Consider the following 18,987-nt stretch of genomic DNA (forward strand, 5'->3'; position numbering starts at 1 on the left):
ATAGTTTGTGTACATATACATAGTGAAATTTTTAAAAGCATGCAAGAGATTGTCACTGAATATGTTATAGTTGCTGCCTCTGGGGAAAGGAGGGCAACATAACTGCCATGTTTTCTTTAAAAAAAAAAATGTGGGGCCACCGGGGTGGCTCAGTTGGTTAAGCATCTGCCTTCCACTCTGGTCATGATCCCGGGGTCATGGGATCAAGCCCCACATCAGGCTCCCTGCCCAGCGGGAGGCCTGCTTCTCCTCTCCCTCTGCTCCTCCCCCTGCTTGTACTCTCTCCCTCTCTCTGTCGGATAAATAAAATCTTTGAAAAAATAAAAATAAATAAATAAATAAATAAACAATTGGTTTAGTTAGGTCAGTTGGGTGTCTGCCTTCAGCTCAGGTCATGATCCTGGGATTGAGCCCCGTATCTGGCTCCCTGCTCGGCGGGAAGCCTGCTTCTCCCTCTCCCACTGTCCATTTGTGTTCCCTCTCTCACTGTCTCTGTCTGTCAAATAAATAAATAAAATAAAATCTTTAAAAAAAAAAAAAAAAAAAGAAGCCCCAGACTTTCAGACCTCTCATCTCCCATATTCTAATCCCCACACAGTTCTACACATCCCCTGCTCTGTCCCCATGTGCCACACATCTCTTCCCAAATTTTGAAATTCTTCCACTACATTTTCAACTTCTACTCTCAACATTTCCTTCAACTTCTTGTTCTAATTAAAATCTGGTTCTCGGGGCGCCTGGGTGGCTCAGTGGGTTAAGCAGCTGCCTTCGGCTCAGGTCATGATCCCAGGGTCCTGGGATCGAGCCCCGCATCGGGGGAAGTCTGCTTCTCCCTCTCCCGCTCTCCCTGCTTGTGTTCCTCCTCTCGCTGTGTCTCTTTCTGTCAAATGAATAAATAAAATCTTTAAAAAATAAAAATAAAAAAAGAATAAAACCTGGTTCTCCTCTGAGGCCATACTTCCCTCGCTGCCCTCAAGTGGTGAAAGTTTTCTTTCCCATACCCTTTATACCATTGGACCTGGGGGTAAGGAAAGTGCCCTCCTTGCTCCTCACTGATGCTTCTAAGTCAGTCTCCTTCCCTTTTCCCTAAAAAAAACCCTCCACTTTGAATATCATGTGAAAACTCTATTACCCCTTACCTGGTTGTGATGGTTAATTTTATGTGTCAGCTTGACTGGATCATGGGGTACCCAGATATGTGGGTAAAGACCATATCTGCGTGTGTCTGTGAGGGTGTTTTAGATGAGATTAGCATATGAAGTGGCAGACTGAGTTAAGCAGGTGGCCCTCCCCAATGTGGGTGGGTATCATCCAATTCATCAAAGGCCTGAATAGAATAAAAAGGTAGAGGAAGAAAGAATTCCTTCTGTCTCTGCCTGACTGCTGAACTAAACTACCTATCAGTCTTCTGCCCTTGGATTGGGACTTACACCACTGGTGTTCCTAGTTCTTAGGCCTTTGGTCTTGGACTGGAATTTACACCACCGACTTTCCTGAATCCCCAGCTTGCAGACATCAGATCATGGGACTTCTCAGCCCCCATAATTATGTGAGCCAATCCATATAATAAATCTCATTCTAGACAGATACAGATAAAAATGCAGATATAAAGATACAGACGAGAGAGATCGATCCTATGGATTCTTTTTCTCTGGAGAACCCTAAACTCTGACTCTCCACTACACAGATCCTGTCTTAAGTCTCAGTGATTTCACACACATGATCTTTCTAATACCCCATGTCTCTGAATTCCTTGATTCCAATGATCTTGTCCTTCACCCACGAAGCCCATGCATGATAATGCCTCCATGATCTCTATTTTTGTATCCCACTGCCTGACCATGACCTACACTCTTTATAGCTATCTTTATAGCTCTGTCTCTCACATACCCAAATTCCAACATCTTTGGATCTCAATGGGACCTTCAATTCATTGATTCTACCATCATTTCACCACCTCTTAGCCACTTCATGTCCTCCCTTTCTTGTTTACCTGGTTTAAATTCCACAATTTAAATGAGTATATTATCATAACCACTCCCTTACATATATGCTCTATTCCCTTGACCTTCTCATGTTTTATTCCACTATCTTGGTAAAAATCTCTCTCTGGTTAAATCCACTCCAAACATACACCCCTGCAGCTCAATATGGCTGGAAGAAAAAAAAAAACATACTCACTAATCTCACTTTAAATTCATGACCACAAGCCTCAAGGTCCCCTTAATGCCACCTGGAAATCATACACTACTTCCCTGCTGCAGCCATTCTCCCACTCTCCTGAACATTCATACCTTCCCCTCTCTCCACAAACCTCCATCATTTCCTCCCCACCCTCACTCTCAGCTGAGCACTGATTTCCTAATTCACTGAGAATATGACAACAATCAGAAGAAAACTTTCACAAACTTCTACTACCAAATCAATCCACCTACTTGATGGGTGGGTCTGAGATATATTTTGAAGATGTAATCAATAAGATTTGGATATGGATCTGATGTGAGGTATGAGGAAGAGAAAGGAATCAAGGATGACTTTTAAGTGTTTGCTAAAATATTACTTTCTCAACAAGGCCTTCCCTACCACCTTCAGTGTCTGTCTGTCACACACACATATAGTCACATGCTTAGAGAGTATCCCTTATCTCCTTTCTTGTTTTTTTTATTTGGGGGGTGTTTTTGTTTTTTGTTTTTTTTTTTTAAAGATTTTATTTATTTATTTGAGAGAGTGAGAATGAGAGAGAGTACATGAGAGGGGGGAGGGTCAGAGGGAGAAGCAGGCTCCCCGCCGAGCAGGGAGCCCGATGCGGGACTCGATCCCGGGACTCCCGGATCATGACCTGAGCCGAAGGCAGTTGCTTAACCAACTGAGCCACCCAGGTGCCCTGGGGGGTGTTTTTAATACTAATTTTCACCAACTTAAATACTAAACATTCTAATCCTTTGCTTAATATCTGCCTTCCCCAACTAAAATAAGGATTTTTATGCTTAGTTCATTCCTGTGTATCAGACAAATAGACATTCATTAAATTTTGTTAAAGAAATGAAATGTTTGGGGTGCCTGGGTGGCTCAGCCGGTTGAGCGTCTGCCTTCGGCTCAGGTCATGATCCCAGGGTCCTGGGATCGAGCCCCGCATCGGGCTCCCTGCTCCGCGGGAGGCCTGCTTCTCCCTCTCCCACTCTCCCTGCTCGTGTTCCCTCTCTCACTGTGTCTCTCTCTCTCAAATAAATAAATAAAATCTTTAAAAAAAAAAAAAAAAGAAATGAAATGTCTCTAGCATGAGCAAATGGATAAATGGCGTCATTTACACAGGAAAAAGAATACCTTTCTTTTTTTCTTTTTTAAGTAGGCTCTATGCCCAGCATGGAGCCCAACATGGGGCTTGAACTCACAACCCTGAGCTGACGATATCCCAGAGTCGGATGCCCAACCAGAGGAGCCACCCAGGAGCCCCCAGAAAAATTACACCTGTAGAGTGGGAAGAATCATGGTCTCTGTATAAAGGAGCTTGTAATCTAGTGAAAGACAATGAAACATACATTTCAACACATTAGGATTCCATAATTTGTTAAATGTGTGATAAAAGCAAAACTGAGGAATATTCTATGATTCCATTTTTATCAAGTGTATGCTTTTGTATGTACATACACACTTGCACACACACACAACACATACATATATGTTTCTGCTCTACAGAAAAAGTTCTAGAAGGAAAAATACCAAACTGTTGGCCTGTGAGCTAAGAAAGGTAATATGCATGGGGAATGAGAGTGAAGAGAGGGTGAGGAGACTTTTGCTATTCACTTTACACGTTTTACAATAAACATACTACTTTCGTAATTTAAAAAAGAGAGAAAGAGGGGCGACTGGGTGGTTCATTCAGTTAAGCATCTGCCTTCGGCTCAGGTCATGATCCCAGGGTCTTGGGATGAAGCCCCGCATCAGGCTCCCTGCTCAGTGGAGAGGGAGAAGCAGGCTCTCCCTAAATAAAATCTTTAAAAAAGGAGAGAGAAAGAGAAGGAAAACATTTTCTTCTCAAAAGGAAAAAAAAATTACATTTAACAGAGGATTAATATCAAGAGTGTAAAAAACTTCCATAAAACCAAAAACCCAATTTAAAAATAAGCAAAGTATATAAAAAGACAATTCACAAAGAAATATAGTCAATAAACATATAAAACACACTCAACCTCATGTTTAATCGGGGAAAAAAATGCTTTCATTCATCAGATAATAGCCAATGTTCTAAGTGTGTAAGTTTGTTATCTACAACTATTGGTTGGAGCATAATTTGGAAGGTTTTTTTAAGTAATTTAGTGAGCAACAAAGTAAATAATGTTATAATCCAAAGAATAAATTCCTGAATCCATAATGATGCAATTAAATTAAATAAATAAATGGGGGATAAAGTACAAGCCTCCTTACAAAAAAATTTCTAATTAATAAATATAGAAGTAATGAGAGAAATAGAAAACAACCATTTCAATAGCACAGTAATAACTGCTTTAGGCAAGATCCACTGAGGAATGCTAAAATTAATAGGTGGAACTTTTAAAGAGAAACAGTGTATTTGGATAGTCTCAAAGTATCTCCATAAAATATTTATTTATGACTGTGGAAGTTTAAACGTGTATCCAAATTCTTTCATATTTCTCCCTCCAGGAGATGGAACTTAATTCTCCTTGCCATGAGTGTGGGCTGGACTTGGTGACTTGCTTTTAACAACAGAGTATGGAAAGAGAAAAAGCAGAAATTTTCCAGTGAAGAAACCTAGCAGACACCACCTTAATCAACTCATCAAGGTTAACATGACCAATAACAGGACATGTTGATATCATCTATCCCCCCCCCCATACAATGCAATGAGAAGGGCATACCACCTCCGTGGTATTCTTACCCAAAACCCATAACCTTTGTCTGAGTATCAGAAAACATCAGACAAACCTATATTTAGGTATGTTCTACAAAATACCTGAACAGTACTCTTCTAAGTGTCAAGATAGTGAAAAAGACAAGAAAAAAACAGAAACTGTTACAGATTGCAGGACAATAAAGAGACATGTTGGCTAACTGCAATGTGGGATCTTGCACTGGATCCTAGAACTTTTTAGGACATTAGTGGAAAAATTGAGGAAATCCAAATAGTTTCTATAATAATATTGTACCAATGTTAATTTCTTAGTTTTGATACATGTACTATGGTTATGAAAGATGCTAACATTAGGGGAAGCTGGGGGAAGAGTATATGAGAGCTCTGTGTACTATCTTTACTCCTGTGCAAACTTAAAATTATTTCAAACCAAAAAATATTTTTTTAAAGCAATTTGGCAGGATGCACCAAAATTTTTAGAAGAATATACCCTTTTATACTCTTTTACCCAGCATTTCACCTCTAGCAACCTAGGGAAACACTCACATAGGTCCAACAAGAAGTTTATAAAAAAGTGTTCACTGAAGCATTGTTAGAAAATTGCAAGGGAGGGGCACCTGGGTGGCTCAGTCAGTTAAGAATCGGTCTTTGACTCAGGTCATGATATCAGGGTCCTGGGATCAAGCCCCGTATTCGGCACCCTGCTCAGTGAAGAGTCTGCTTCTCCCTCTCCTTCTGCCCCTCCCCCCTGCTCGTGCTCATTCTCTCTCTCTCTCTCTCAAATAAAATCTTAAAAAAAAAACTGCAAGGGACACACACACACACATATCCATCAACTGAAAAATGATTACATAAAATGCATATGCATATTATAGAATAAACACCATACAGAATAAAATGGGTCTGAATATAATGATGTGAAAAAAATCTCCAAGATATATTAAGAAGTTATAGAATACATAAAATAACATAAAAACCATACCTAAAATAATTTTTATGTAAATACATAAACGTAAATGGGACAATTCAAAAGAGTACTCAATAGGCTTATGACAGGATTGCCTCTGGAGAGAGGAACTTTTTTTTTTTTTTTGCTAAAGAAGAAGATGTATTTTTTTTAATTCTTATGTTAATCCCCATACAACATCGTTAGTTTTAGATGAAGTGTTCCATGATTCATTGTTTGTGCATAACACCCAGTGCTCCATGCAGAATGTGCCCTCCTCAATACCCACCACCAGGCTAACCCATCCTCCCACCCCCCTCCCCTCTAGAATCCTCAGTTTGTTTTTCAGAGTCCATCGTCGGAGAGAGGAACGTTCTTGAAGAGGAGAGTTACTCTTTAGTAAGGACAAGAGCTGATCAAAATAAAGGGACCTTTCATTTTTTGGTCTGTATATTTCTATAATACTTGAATTTTTATCAATATTTCTAAACTACTCAGCAATAAAAAATAAGGAGGTAAATAAGCATTTCATATACTACAAAAAGTCTTGTGTCAGCCCAGGAAAAACTCTGGAAGGACATATAAAAAAAGTACTATCAGTGATGGCCTTTGGGGAAGAGAACTGGAGAAACTGTTTTCACCATTTACCTCTGTACTATTTAATTTTGTTTAAAATTTAACAAATTTTTTAAAATTTAATGTGCATTTTTTTAGGGATGCCTGGGTGGCTCAGTCAGTTAAGCATCCAACTCTTGATTTCAGCTCAAGTCATGATCTCAGCGTTGTGAAATCGAGCCCCGCAATGGGCTCTGCACTGGGCATGGAGCCTGCTTGGGATTCTCTCTTTCCCTCTGCCCCTGTCCCCCACTCTCACTCTCTAACAAAAAATAAGAATAATAATAATAAAATAGATAGTGTGCATTTTTTAAAGTACACTATGACAAGTGTTACTATGAAAGTATGTAACAGATTTCAAAGCTCAAAAGAAGGGGTGTTTAGTCTGCCTGAGAGACTTAGGACAGTCACCAATGGATTTATTTAGAAAGCATTCCAGGCAGCGTTTATGGAATGGGCAAAGGCACAGAGTCAATCAAAAAGATAGGAGGGTTCAGAGCTGCAGCAAATAGAACATAAAGCTTGAGAGTACAGGGGGAGAGTGCCTTAGGGGGGATTTGAATAATCACCAGTCCCTGAAAGCATACACTTCCCTTTGTTACCTTTCCCAAGAAAATAACCAAATTTAGACTTGGCATACAGTTTTTGGCATGTTCTGCCTAAAGCTACTGCCCCACTCCAAATCATGACATACTGAAATAAAATACTATAAACCTGCCAGAATATATTCATCAGTTCAAGATGGTACAATCCTGACAGGAGAGTAATCCTAAATTAATTACTTTGATCTCCTATTCTCATCTATCTTCTTTTGATCAGCCCATAAAGCCAAATTGCAATAAACATAAAAACAATGATAATGCATCAGCTACACACAGGTAATCCCTTGCTTTTCGAAAGTTCGCCTTACACCACTTCTCTTTTACAAAAGATCTATGTTAGTACCTGTTTCCACTAACCGAAGGAAATCCAGAGGATTTTCGCTTTTACAAAAAAAGGCGAAAAGCGAACATAGCATTCAGCATCTGTTTTGCAGCAAGCTCTTAGAAAAGCAGCGCACAGCCCAGCAGTGAGAGTGGCGCCCTTAAGCTCCTTCCCCGGGAACTACACTCAGCATCTCAACATCAAGCTGCCACAGCTTTGAACTGTGTATGTGAGCATCTGTGCTTTATCTTGATTTATTTTGTGCATCCATTAGCAAGATGTATCCTGAGGTAGCAGAAAAGCCTCAGAGAGGTTATTTTTGGGTCCGGAAATGCAGAAAAATTTTCCATATAAATTAATGGTAAATGCTTCTTCACTATGCCATGTAAACTTAAAAAGAAGTTTCATAAGAATGTCTACTTTCAGATAGAAGGGGAAACCCATAGCAGTAAATACAAAAAGAAGGTTTCCCTGACCCAGTTTTCAAAAAATTTTGATTGTGGCATTCATAACAAATGTCTCATACATGGTAGAATGAAGAAAGATGATCTAAATCTCAGATATAACTAGATGGCACTACTGCTTTATAATTCTTAGGAATAAATTAAACATTGATGATATACTGATTTCTGACAAAGATAAACTGATTTTTGCATAAGTGTTTCTAATTTCTTGATTTGGGGGCATCAATTAAAAGCAAAGCACGAACACTGACACAGTCAAAACTTTATTGATAACAAAGATTTTGTTGCCTTTGCATCCTTATTTGCAAAAGCTAAGCAAAGTCCTCTTCAGGCCACAAGTAGCAAAAATGCTTTTAACTATATTATTAGCTAATATTTATTGAGTGCATACTATGTGCACTTACTGAACTATTTTATGCCCATTAAAATTCAATGGTCATAATTCAACAAAAAAAAAATCCAATTAAAAATTGGGCAAAAGACTTAATAGACATTTCTCCAGAGAAGATACACAAATAATCAACAAGTGAATAAAAAGATACTCAACATCAGTAGTCACTAAGGAAATGCAAATCAAATTCACAATAAGATATCACTTTACACCTACTAAGACCACTACAATCAAAAGGAAAAATAAAAGGAAAATTCCAAGTATTGCCAAGGATGTGGAGAACTGGATCCCTCAAACACTGCTGCTAGGAATGTAAAATGGTGCAGCCTCTGTGAAAAACAGTATGGCAGTTCCTCAAAAAGTTAAATATGAAAATTCTATATGGGGGTGTCAGTTAAGCAGCAAACTCTTGATTTCAGCTCAGGTTGTAAGATCGACCCCGGAGACCCTCTCCCTCTGCCCCTCCCCCCATCTCTCTCCCTCTTAAAAAAAAAAAAAAAATTCTGTATGACCCAGCAATTCCATTCTCAGCTATAGACCCAAAAGAATTGAAAACAGATAATCAAACCCTGGTATATGAATGTTCATGGCAACATTATTCACAATAGCCAAAAAGTGAGAATGACACAACTGTCCATCAACAGATAAAAGCATAAACAAAATGTGATATATCCATACAAGAGAACTGTATTCAGCTATAAAAAGGAATGAAATACTGGTACATGCTACAACATGGATGAACCTCAAAAACATTACGCTAAGTGAAAGATGCCAAACACAAAAGATCATATATTATAGGATTCCATTTATTTGAAACATCTAGAATAGGTAAATTCATAGAGACAAAAAGCACATTGGTGGTTACCAAGAAACACGGCAAGAGGAGAATGAAGAGTGACTGCTTAATGAGTATGAGGTCTCCTTTGGGGGTGAGGCAAAAGTTCTGGAACTAGATAGAGTGATGGCTGTACAACACTGTGAATGCGCTAAATACCACTGAACCGTATACTTTAAAGGGTTAATTTTATGTTATGTGAATTTCACTTAAAAATATCCAACAGTCATGACAACTCTGTTGCCATGGGATTACTACTGCACCAATTTTACAAATTCAGAAACACAGGCTCAGAGAAATTAAAAGATGACCAAGTCCACAGACAGTAGAGGAACAGAGATTCAAAGCTGGATCTATGTGCCAGATTTGTGATCCTTTTTTTGGTGTTGTGTTGACAGAATATAGTCCCTCTCACCAACAATTAATTTTATGCCCAGTTATCTATAATTCAACATATTAGCAACTCCTATGTGATAAAACTAACAGGTTTACACTCTTAACAAACATGTTATACAGCTTCCCTGTTTTAATAAGAAATTAGAAGAAAAATAATACAACATGGAAATATTATAATTATCAGTATTAGCCTGATCATAACCAATACCATTCAGGAGAGCCACATTTCAGGCATCAAAAAGTTCAGCTGCCAAGAAGTTTAATAATATGCTTAGGGCTATTTCACAATGGAAATAATTAGCCAGTAGAGTGTGAAAGGATCATGTGTTCTCAGCTTTACTGCCCAATCAAAAATGTAATCATGTAAAAAATTGAATATAATTCTAATCTTATTTAAATATTAAGATTTCACGTAACAAGTAATCAGGATGAAGGTACCAAATATCCCTCATTTTCAGGAGTTTTTTTCTACTTCTTCAGGTTAGATGCCTAAACAAATTTGGTAATCACTGTTGTTGAACTGTTTCCTGTGCTCCCAAATCACAATAGCATCAAATAAAAATGCCTTGTAGTCTAACTTACAGGATCATCATAACATTTATGTATCAGCAGGCAGATAAATGACAAATATCAACTTTTTTTAAAATTTTTTTTAAAGAGTTTATTTATTTGACAGAGTGAGAGATAGCGAGAGCAGGAACACAGCAGGGGGAATGGGAGAGGGAGAAGCAGGCTTCCCACCGAGCAGGGAGCCCGATGAGGGGCTCGATCCCAGGACCCTGGGATCATGACCTGAGCTGAAGGCAGACACTTAATGACTGAGCCACCCAGGCGCCCCCAAATATAAACTTTTAATTTATTTATTTTAGTATATATATATTTTTAGAGAGAGCGCGCATGCATGAGAGTGGGGGAGGGAGGAAAAGGGCAGGGGGGACAGGCAGAGGTAAAAGGAGAAAGAGAATCCCAAGCAGGCTCCATGCTCAGTGCGGAGCCCCAACACGGGGCTCGATCTTACAACCCTGAGATCATGACCCAAGCCAAAATCAAGAGACGGACACTTAACCAACTGAGCCATCCAGGTGCCCCAAATATATAAACTTTCAAAAAACCAACATAAAATACAACATTTGCATAGTGACAGAGATGAAAAAAATTACCCAACTAAGCCTTGTTTAAAGCATTGTCAACAAGGAATTAGATAACCATCTCAAGAAACCTAGTGTTTACTGACCAGTAAGATATAACAAAACATCAAGCTTGCATCTAAGCTTTAGCTGATTTAGTCTGTAGTGGTTCTGTATCACTTGCCATTCAGGTACAATACTTTAGCTTCCTGTAATTCCATCTTAGTTATAGATGCATTTCACTGCTTTCATCAAATATGAGAGAGCTTCTCATGATGAGATCCTTATGCTGAGGACTTGTGCAGGATATACAGGTAGGCAATGAAGGCAATTTACTATAAAGATTAAGAGGATGACCAAACAAAGTAAGCAGAGGAGTCACTGCCACTACACGCGGATGCACATTCCAAATCAATGCTAACAGGAGACAACCAGGAAGAGCCAACAGTGAGCTGACCACGTTGACACATATCAGAGACCAAGAGGACAATTTATTTTTTTTAAGATTGATTTATTTATTTGAGAGAGAGCGAGCAAGTGAGCACGAGTCGGGGGAGAAGAGAGGTAGAGGGAGAGGGAGAAGTAGACTCCCTGCCGAGCAGGGAGCCAGATGTGGGGTCCGATCCCAGGACCCTGAGATCATGATCTGAACTGATGGCAGACACTTAACCAAATGAGCCACCCAGGCACCCCCCAAGAGGATAACTTAAAGACAAGTATTGCTCTACTACTGATGATAGCCTTAAAACAGCAACAAATAATTTACTGCTGGACATATCACATGTACTCAAGAGAGGAAAGACTGCAAGTTGTACACTTTGGTCTTTCCAGTCCTTTATACAGGTCAATGGGAAGTAACATCACTGGCAGTGTCTTCACTTACCTATCATGACTCATCTAAATCATATAATGGCCTCATCACAAATCTTTTCCTCAGGCCAAATATCCTTTAGCCAATTGTAAACACATACACACACACACACACACACACACACACACACTCCACAACTAGTAATCATGTTATTTTGCTAATTAAATAATATAAAAAATCCCTCCTTCTTACCAGTAATCCAATGTTGTTATTTAGGGTTTGAACTAGTACGAATAGCTACATAACCCCTAACCACAAATTAGTCATAGGATAATGACTATAGAAGTTGCCTTTAAGCTAATAGCTATATCCTCAAACCCTGCAGAATCTATGTAGAAGATGACATATATTTCACGCACCCCCCTACAGACCACTATGGTAGATTTGAACATGGAGAGCAAAATGCCGGCCTCTGACCAATCCTTAATATCCAGTAACTTAAACATAAGGTGTTTACAAACTTTAAATCTTTAGAAATACAGTGACCCTTGAACAACACGGGTTTGAACTGCATCTGTCCACTTATACATGGATTTTTTTCGATAAATACAGTACTATAAATGTATTTGTTCTTCCTTATGGCCTTTTTTTTTCTTACCGCCTTCTTAATATTTTCTTTTCTCTAGCTACTTTATCGTAAGAATACAATATATAATACACAGTTAAGTGTTTGGAAAGTCCAAAGTTATACACAAATTTTCCACTGCACAGGGGCCAGTGCCCTTAACTCCCACATTGTTCAAGGGTCAACCCTATTTCAGAACCAACAGACCACCTCCAAGGTAAGTGTGGGCTAACTCTTTTACGAAGCTTCCGGAAAATGGCATGTGAGCCTGAAGTCCCTTTGTAACACAATAATCTCAAGAAGCAAGATGCAGGGATAATTAATATCTTTGTGACATTTAGAAAAAATGAATTGGGAGGTTAGACATATCCTAAGAGGCAGTCCACTGTCAGTCTGCAGCTATTTCAATCTACTATACTTGGTACATTAGAACTCATATGTATATATATTTATATGTGTGTGTATATAAATAAACATATATATACACACATAAATAGAGGAAAAATAGAGTCAAACGACTTGAGCCAATTTTACTTCCTGCATTACAGCTACCTTCTTGAAATATTTAAAGCACATAGCAGGCACTCAAACTTTTTTCAGTGAATGAAGGGATGCACAAGATAAGCAGTAACCAGCAGCTCATACATGTAAAACATTTTTAAATGAAAAAAGCACCCTGGATTTCAAAGGCAGCAAAGTGAACTGAAAATGCTCTATACTACTGACAACATTTTTCAAATACACATACAGATAATGTTTTTAAGATGATTATCCACATTTACAGGTATGACTAGAAAGATCTATATTTAACAAATGGTTCCTTCCACATTGGATATATTTCATACTTTAGAACAGATACTCCCATTTTCTTCATCAGCTGAATTGTCTGAAAGATTTTCAAAAGTACTTTACTGCTAAGTTGAAATGTATTTTAATATGCTTGCCAGATGTCATGATACATAAATATAAATAGGCAGAAGCTAAGAGAGAGCCATGAAAACTAGGTAAATCATTTCCTTTTGAATCACTTCCAGTACAAGTGTCCTACGAACAGTACAGAAAAAGTCAGTACAGGAAACATCACCCCTCAAACATAAGGCCAAGTGCTACTTTCAGGTGAACACAAATAAACCACCACTTAAAAGTAACAATTCCTCACAGGGCACACCTGGGTGACTCAGTCGGTTAAGCGTGCAACTCTTGGTTTCGGCTCAGGTAATGAATGATCTCAGGGTTGTGAGTTGGAGCCCTGAGTCAGGCTCCCCACTCAGCAGATGTCTGCTTGAAAATTCTCTCCCTCTATCCCTCCCCTCCACTTGTGCTCTCTCTCTCTCTCTAAAATAAATAAATAAATCTTTAAAAGTAACAACACTTCAGGGTGCCTAGGTGCCTCAGACATTAAGCGTCTGCTTTCAGCTCAGGTCATGATCTCAGGGTCCTGGGATCCAGCCCCATATCGGGCTCCCTGCTCAGCGGGAAGCCTGCTTCTCTCTCTCCCACTCCCCCTGCTTGTGTTCCCTCTCTCACTGTGTCTCTCTGTCAAATAAATAAATAAAATCTTTTAAATAAATAAATAAATGTAACAACACTTCCTCAAAAATTAAACAGAATTACCATATGACCCAGAAATCCCACTTCTTAGTATATATTCAAAAAAACTGAAAGCAAGGACTCAAACAGATACTTGTACATCAATGTTCCCAGCAGCATTATTCACAACAGCCAAAAGGTAGAAACGACCCAACTGTCTAAATGGATAAACAAAATGTGGTATACCCTTACAATGGAATATTATGCGGTCCTAAAAAAGGCATGAAATTCTGACACAAGCTAAAATATTGATGAACCTTAAAGACATCATGCTAAGTGAAATAAGCCCGATACAAATGGTCAAATACTATTATTCTACTTATATGAGATTCCTAGAGTAGTCATTTCATAGAGACAGTGGAATGGCTGAGGGAAGAGAGGAATGGGGAGTTATTGACAGTTTCAGTTTGGGAAGATTAAAATGTTCTGGAGATGGATGGTGGTGATGGCTGTATAACAATGTGAATGTACTTAATACCACTGTACTTAATGGTTTAAATGGTAAACTTACGTTATCTATATTTTACCACAACTTTTTAAAAGTAACCAAGCAAGAATGATGGTCAAACCTTTGTGGCAAAAATATATCAAGAAAAGTGGTAAGAGTCTGTAACAGGCAGGGCGCCTGGGTGGCTCAGTTGGTTAAGCGACTGCCTTCGGCTCAGGTCATGATCCTGGAGTCCCAGGATCGAGTCCCGCATCGGGCTCCCTGCTCAGCAGGGAGTCTGCTTCTCCCTCTGACCCTCCCCTCTCTCATGCTCTCTCTATCTCATTCTCTCTCTCAAATAAATAAATAAAATCTTTTAAAAAAAAAAGTCTGTAACAGGCATGCTTCACGTCATCCTCCAGAGCCTAGATGACTTACCTGAAAGTAAAGACCTCAGAATAGGAGGGATGGACATGCCATTTTCATGTTGCTACAGATTTACACCAAGCAACTGAGGAAGATGAATTCTATTCTACAGGAGGTCATTTACTAAATAATGAATGGGCTCCCCTTCCCAACAATTAAATCAGAAAAAACAAAGGTCGGGCGCCTGGGTGGCTCAGTTGGTTAAGCGACTGCCTTCGGCTCAGGTCATGATCCTGGAGTCCCGGGATCGAGTCCCGCATCGGGCTCCCTGCTCGGCAGGGAGTCTGCTTCTCCCTCTGACCCTCCTCCCTCTCCTGCTCTCTGTCTCTCATTCTTTCTCTCTCAAATAAATAAATAAAATCTTAAAAAAAAAAAAAAACAAAGGTCTTCCTTCCAGTCTCCAATGGAAATAACAATATTGAAATAATCAGTTGTACTAACAAGCAGCAGAGTGGATCCTAAAGACTGACTTAAAGTTCCCGTGTTTAATATTGTAGCTCTATAATGGGAAACAGCAAGCAGCAATAATAATATATACAAACTTCCTTCACTGCTTTTATTAAGTGATTTGTACAAGTTACCTAACCTTTCTGAGCTTCATCTGAAAAATAGGGATAATGCTTACATCTACCTTGTAAGGGTTGTTTGAAGATCTTAAGAAGCGATATATATAAAACACTGAGTTCAGTGCCTAGAATACATAAATGCTCAACAAATAAAAATTCCCTCCCCTCCTGCCATGCACTAGTATCTGAGGCCCTTTGCCACTCCTGGATCAAACCCCCCAGCGCTATGCTGATGTTTTGGCCAGCAACCTATGGCTCCTCCCTCAGGCCCCAGCTGTTTCTCTCAGTTCTACTTGTTTCACTCCTGGTTTCTAAGAGGATCCTGTCTATATTTAGAGATAATGCCCGTACCAACTGTGGACTCAACAGGTGCTTGGGAGGGCACTTGAGCTCTCAGCAGTTTTCGATTGTTTTCAGAGTTAATTGGTTCTGACTCCACAACTGGCTGCCTTGACTTCTACAAGGAAGAGCGCCACCTAGGCACAGTACTCAGCAGTACACTAGACTAAACGGAAAATTAAGTGTTCACAGATCAAACCTTCAGCAAGATTAGCTCTACTATCCGGACCCCAGAAGATGTGTTAAATCACAGGAGCAATAAACATTTATAAACTCTACAGATGTAGCCCACTAACCCAATATTCATCTAAATCACCATTATCAGGGCGCCTGGGTGGCTCAGTGCGTTAAGCATCTGCCTTCAGCTCAGGTCATGATCCCAGGGTCCTGGGATCCAGCCAGGAGTCGGGATCCCCACTGAGCGGGGAGCCTACTTCTCCCTCTGCCCCTCCACCTGCTCATGCTCCCTCTCCCCCTCCTCTCTCTCAAATAAATAAAATCTTTACTAAATAAATAAATAAATCACCATTATCATATCAGACCCAAGTTTCAACCAATTCATGATGCCTGTACTACAACCAAGATTAGGAGGAGGGATACAGCAGGTACAACAACCAGGCAGTGAAGATTTAAAGAAGGCATCCAACAGAGCTGGGTCCGAATGTGGCTTTAGTTACTACCTCTGTGACCCTAGTAAATTATTTAAACTCTTAATTATAAAATAGGAGAGAACTGTGAGGATTAAGTTAAATGAGATAATGCATGCAAAACAAACTTAGCACCTTGCCTAGTCCACTGTAGGTCAATAAAGAGCCACATCATCACTAGTGAAGACACTCCTTGCTTTGTTCAGTTTTTGTAAGATATACGAAAAGTGACACTTTAGATCATTACATTTGGATCTTTATAAAGTAGTCTAATGCTACCATCCAAGACCTAGCCGGAAATATAAATGGATAAATTCCCAGAAATCTTAGGTGAGTCAGCAAAACTTAATACCCAATAAATAAAAAGATTAACACTATTTATGAACACTTAATGGTAACTACAATTTCAAAGTCGGCAATCTTGTGTCTAGAACCACTCAATATTTGGTCTGGAAATCCAAGTATCAAGGAGATCAATGCAAAGATCATAACCCCAGAAATACTTTCCCACAGTATTTTCAAATCACCTTTATTCAAACTGGAAGGTATAAAGCAACCTGATAATTTGGTATCAGCATCAAGAATTTCTTGAGGCAGAACCCAAACTCTCCCAGGAGCATAAAACCAGTAGCAGATGGTACATGAACATTTCTCAGTAAGAAACTACAATTCTAACAAAGTATAGATAACTTCGATTTTATCAAGGCTATTCATCACCTTTTAGTCTAAATGAAAACAAACTCTTGGTTCTCCCCCCAAACACCCTAAACTCTGCATTATCACTGACCTAACTCAAAGCAAGATGCCTACTGTTGGTGATATGTTCTCCCCTGCTTCATTAACCACAGGTAAATTACATACAGTAACCTGATGATCATAGGAGAAATAAATACTACAGGCATGCTTCATCAATGAAACGGACTATAAATGATAACCGAATTATTAAAAGAACAGCTTGTACTGCTCAGCAGAGGGACCAACCTGAGAAAGATCCACCTTCCAAAAGAACCCAATCATCCTGGATAAATTAGAAGATGCCACTGTAGTCCACCTACCCTATACTCTCAAACAAGATCTACCCTTCCGCTTTAATTCAAGCCCAAACCACATCTATTTTATTTCTCTGCTACCCTTTCCCTTATTTTCTCTCCGTCCTCCCCTCCCCATTCCAAAAATGCCTTTCTCTTTATTTTTCAATTCCCACTTTGCCCCCAAATCCTGAGGACCTCGGACACCCACGCAGATGACCTTACGCATCCCCACTGCATTCTCAATTCATTGTACTTCTCATCCCAAATGACCCATTCTTTCATTCCTTTCGATCTCTCGTTGTTTCTCAAAATCCAATACCCCACACACGCTCACACCAGTGTCCCCCCTTACTCCATTGTTTCCCCGGCCTGTGCCTCTGGAAACCCCCCAACTCGGACCCGTGTGTTTCGGTCCGCCCCACTGACCCTCGAAGCCTTTCACCATCTGGGTACTCCAGATCCCAAAGGGCTCAAGTCGCCCTCCTCTCCACACCCCAACCCCCAACAACTACCCCCTCCCCCGTGCCCTCCCTCAGCCCGCTCTCTTGCACCTTTGTGTCCCCCTTGTCCCCCACCAACCCCTCCACCCAGTACCCTCAGCCTCACCTACCCAGGGCCCCCGCAGTCGCCGCGTCCCCCCAGTTCCGGGCTCTGCGCCCCGGGCGCTCCAGGGTCTAAGAGGAAAGGAGCTCCTCCGCCTCCTTCTCCTCCTCTTCTAGAGCGGCCGCCGTCGCCGCCGCGCTCCTCCCCCAGCTCTCCCAGAGCCGGACGCCGCCCCGCCCCCACCGCCCCTTTCCCCGCTTCGGCCGGGCGGCGGGCTGGGGATCGCAGCGGCGGCTGGGGGCCGGAGTGCCAGCGGAACCACGCCGACCTCGCCGGGGCTCGCGCTGTTCGCCCCGCCCCGGAGCCCGCTCGGGCGCGTGCGCGCCAGCCAGCCAGCGCACAGGGCGCGTGCTCGCGCCGGCGCGAACCCGGCGCGCCGAGCTCGAGGCTGTTGCAGCCAACCTGCGCGCGAAGGCCGGGGCGCTGGGCGGCCCGCGCACCGGGGATCTGTGGAGAGACGCGGGGCGGGAGGAGGGCTCCAGTCGTCGGGTTACAGCTCCTCTCGTGACCCCGTCCCTCGCGCCTCTCACCGCCCGCCGGGTTGCGCGGCTGAGTTGAGGGAGCTCGGGCGTCGCCAGGAATTGGGAATAACGAGGAAGAGTAGGGATTGGAGGAGTGGGTCGGGAACAAACTAGGTGGGAGTGGGGACAGGTGAGACAAGAGCTCGTGCCCATGTGCAGAACAGCCCAGGCCCAGAAAGAGCGGGGCGGCGTGAGGAGGGGGAACAGCGCGCTCGGGGAGTGGAGGGCCCGAGCTGGAACTGCCGGAAAGAGCCGAAACTCCCCCGGAGATTGCCGAAGGCGGACGCCTCGAGGGGAGCCTCGCGAAGGGCTTTAATCTCTAGGTCCCTGGAGGGACCGGCTGTCTCCAAGCGGCCTTCCCTTTCGCGGCTCATGACCCCGCCCCTCGCCTTACCCTCTTCCCCGACCCAAGTTAGACTCCAGAAGGCCATTTCAGAGCCGCCGACTTCGGGAAACTCCCGGACGTCCGGGCTTCGCGGCCGCTCGGCTTTCTGGGAGTCGGCAGAGGCCGGTGCGGGAACGGGGGCAGGGTAACCTCTAGAAGCACTTGGGGGTTCTCTACCACGTCCGCCAGACACACTGCCCAAGCCCGTTTCTGAGTCGGTTTTCTGGTCTGCTCAGCTGTCTGCATCCCTCCATGCGGCTGTGGGCACTCGGGCCGCCGGTGAATCTTTATGTTAAATACTCCTCTTGCTTGGTGATCAGATGCCCAACCTCCCCAGGGCCAGAACCATCTCCAGTATCAGCGCCCCTTTCTAGCCAGTGTCGGGCATGTGTGAAATACTCACCCCACCGTCAACTGCTTAGTGGTCGATTAGGAGCGGCCAGAGGCT

At 41.7% G+C, this 18,987-nt stretch overlaps 1 protein-coding gene across 1 annotated transcript in view; it reads right to left on the reverse strand.

Annotated features, from left to right (window-relative positions):
- SPATS2 (spermatogenesis associated serine rich 2) overlaps nucleotides 1-17,907 on the reverse strand; it is a 139,117-nt gene extending 121,210 nt beyond the window's left edge. The window contains exon 1 of the mRNA XM_035002734.1: nucleotides 17,641-17,907. The gene's annotated coding sequence lies outside the window, so the exon portion shown is untranslated. The remainder of the gene's footprint in view (nucleotides 1-17,640) is intronic.
- Between the last annotated feature and the right edge of the window lie 1,080 nt (nucleotides 17,908-18,987).

The sequence above is a fragment of the Mirounga leonina genome, unplaced genomic scaffold (assembly GCF_011800145.1).
Source record: "Mirounga leonina isolate KUSES-001 unplaced genomic scaffold, KU_Mleo_1.0 Mir_126, whole genome shotgun sequence".
NCBI classification, from domain to species: Eukaryota; Metazoa; Chordata; class Mammalia; order Carnivora; family Phocidae; genus Mirounga; species Mirounga leonina.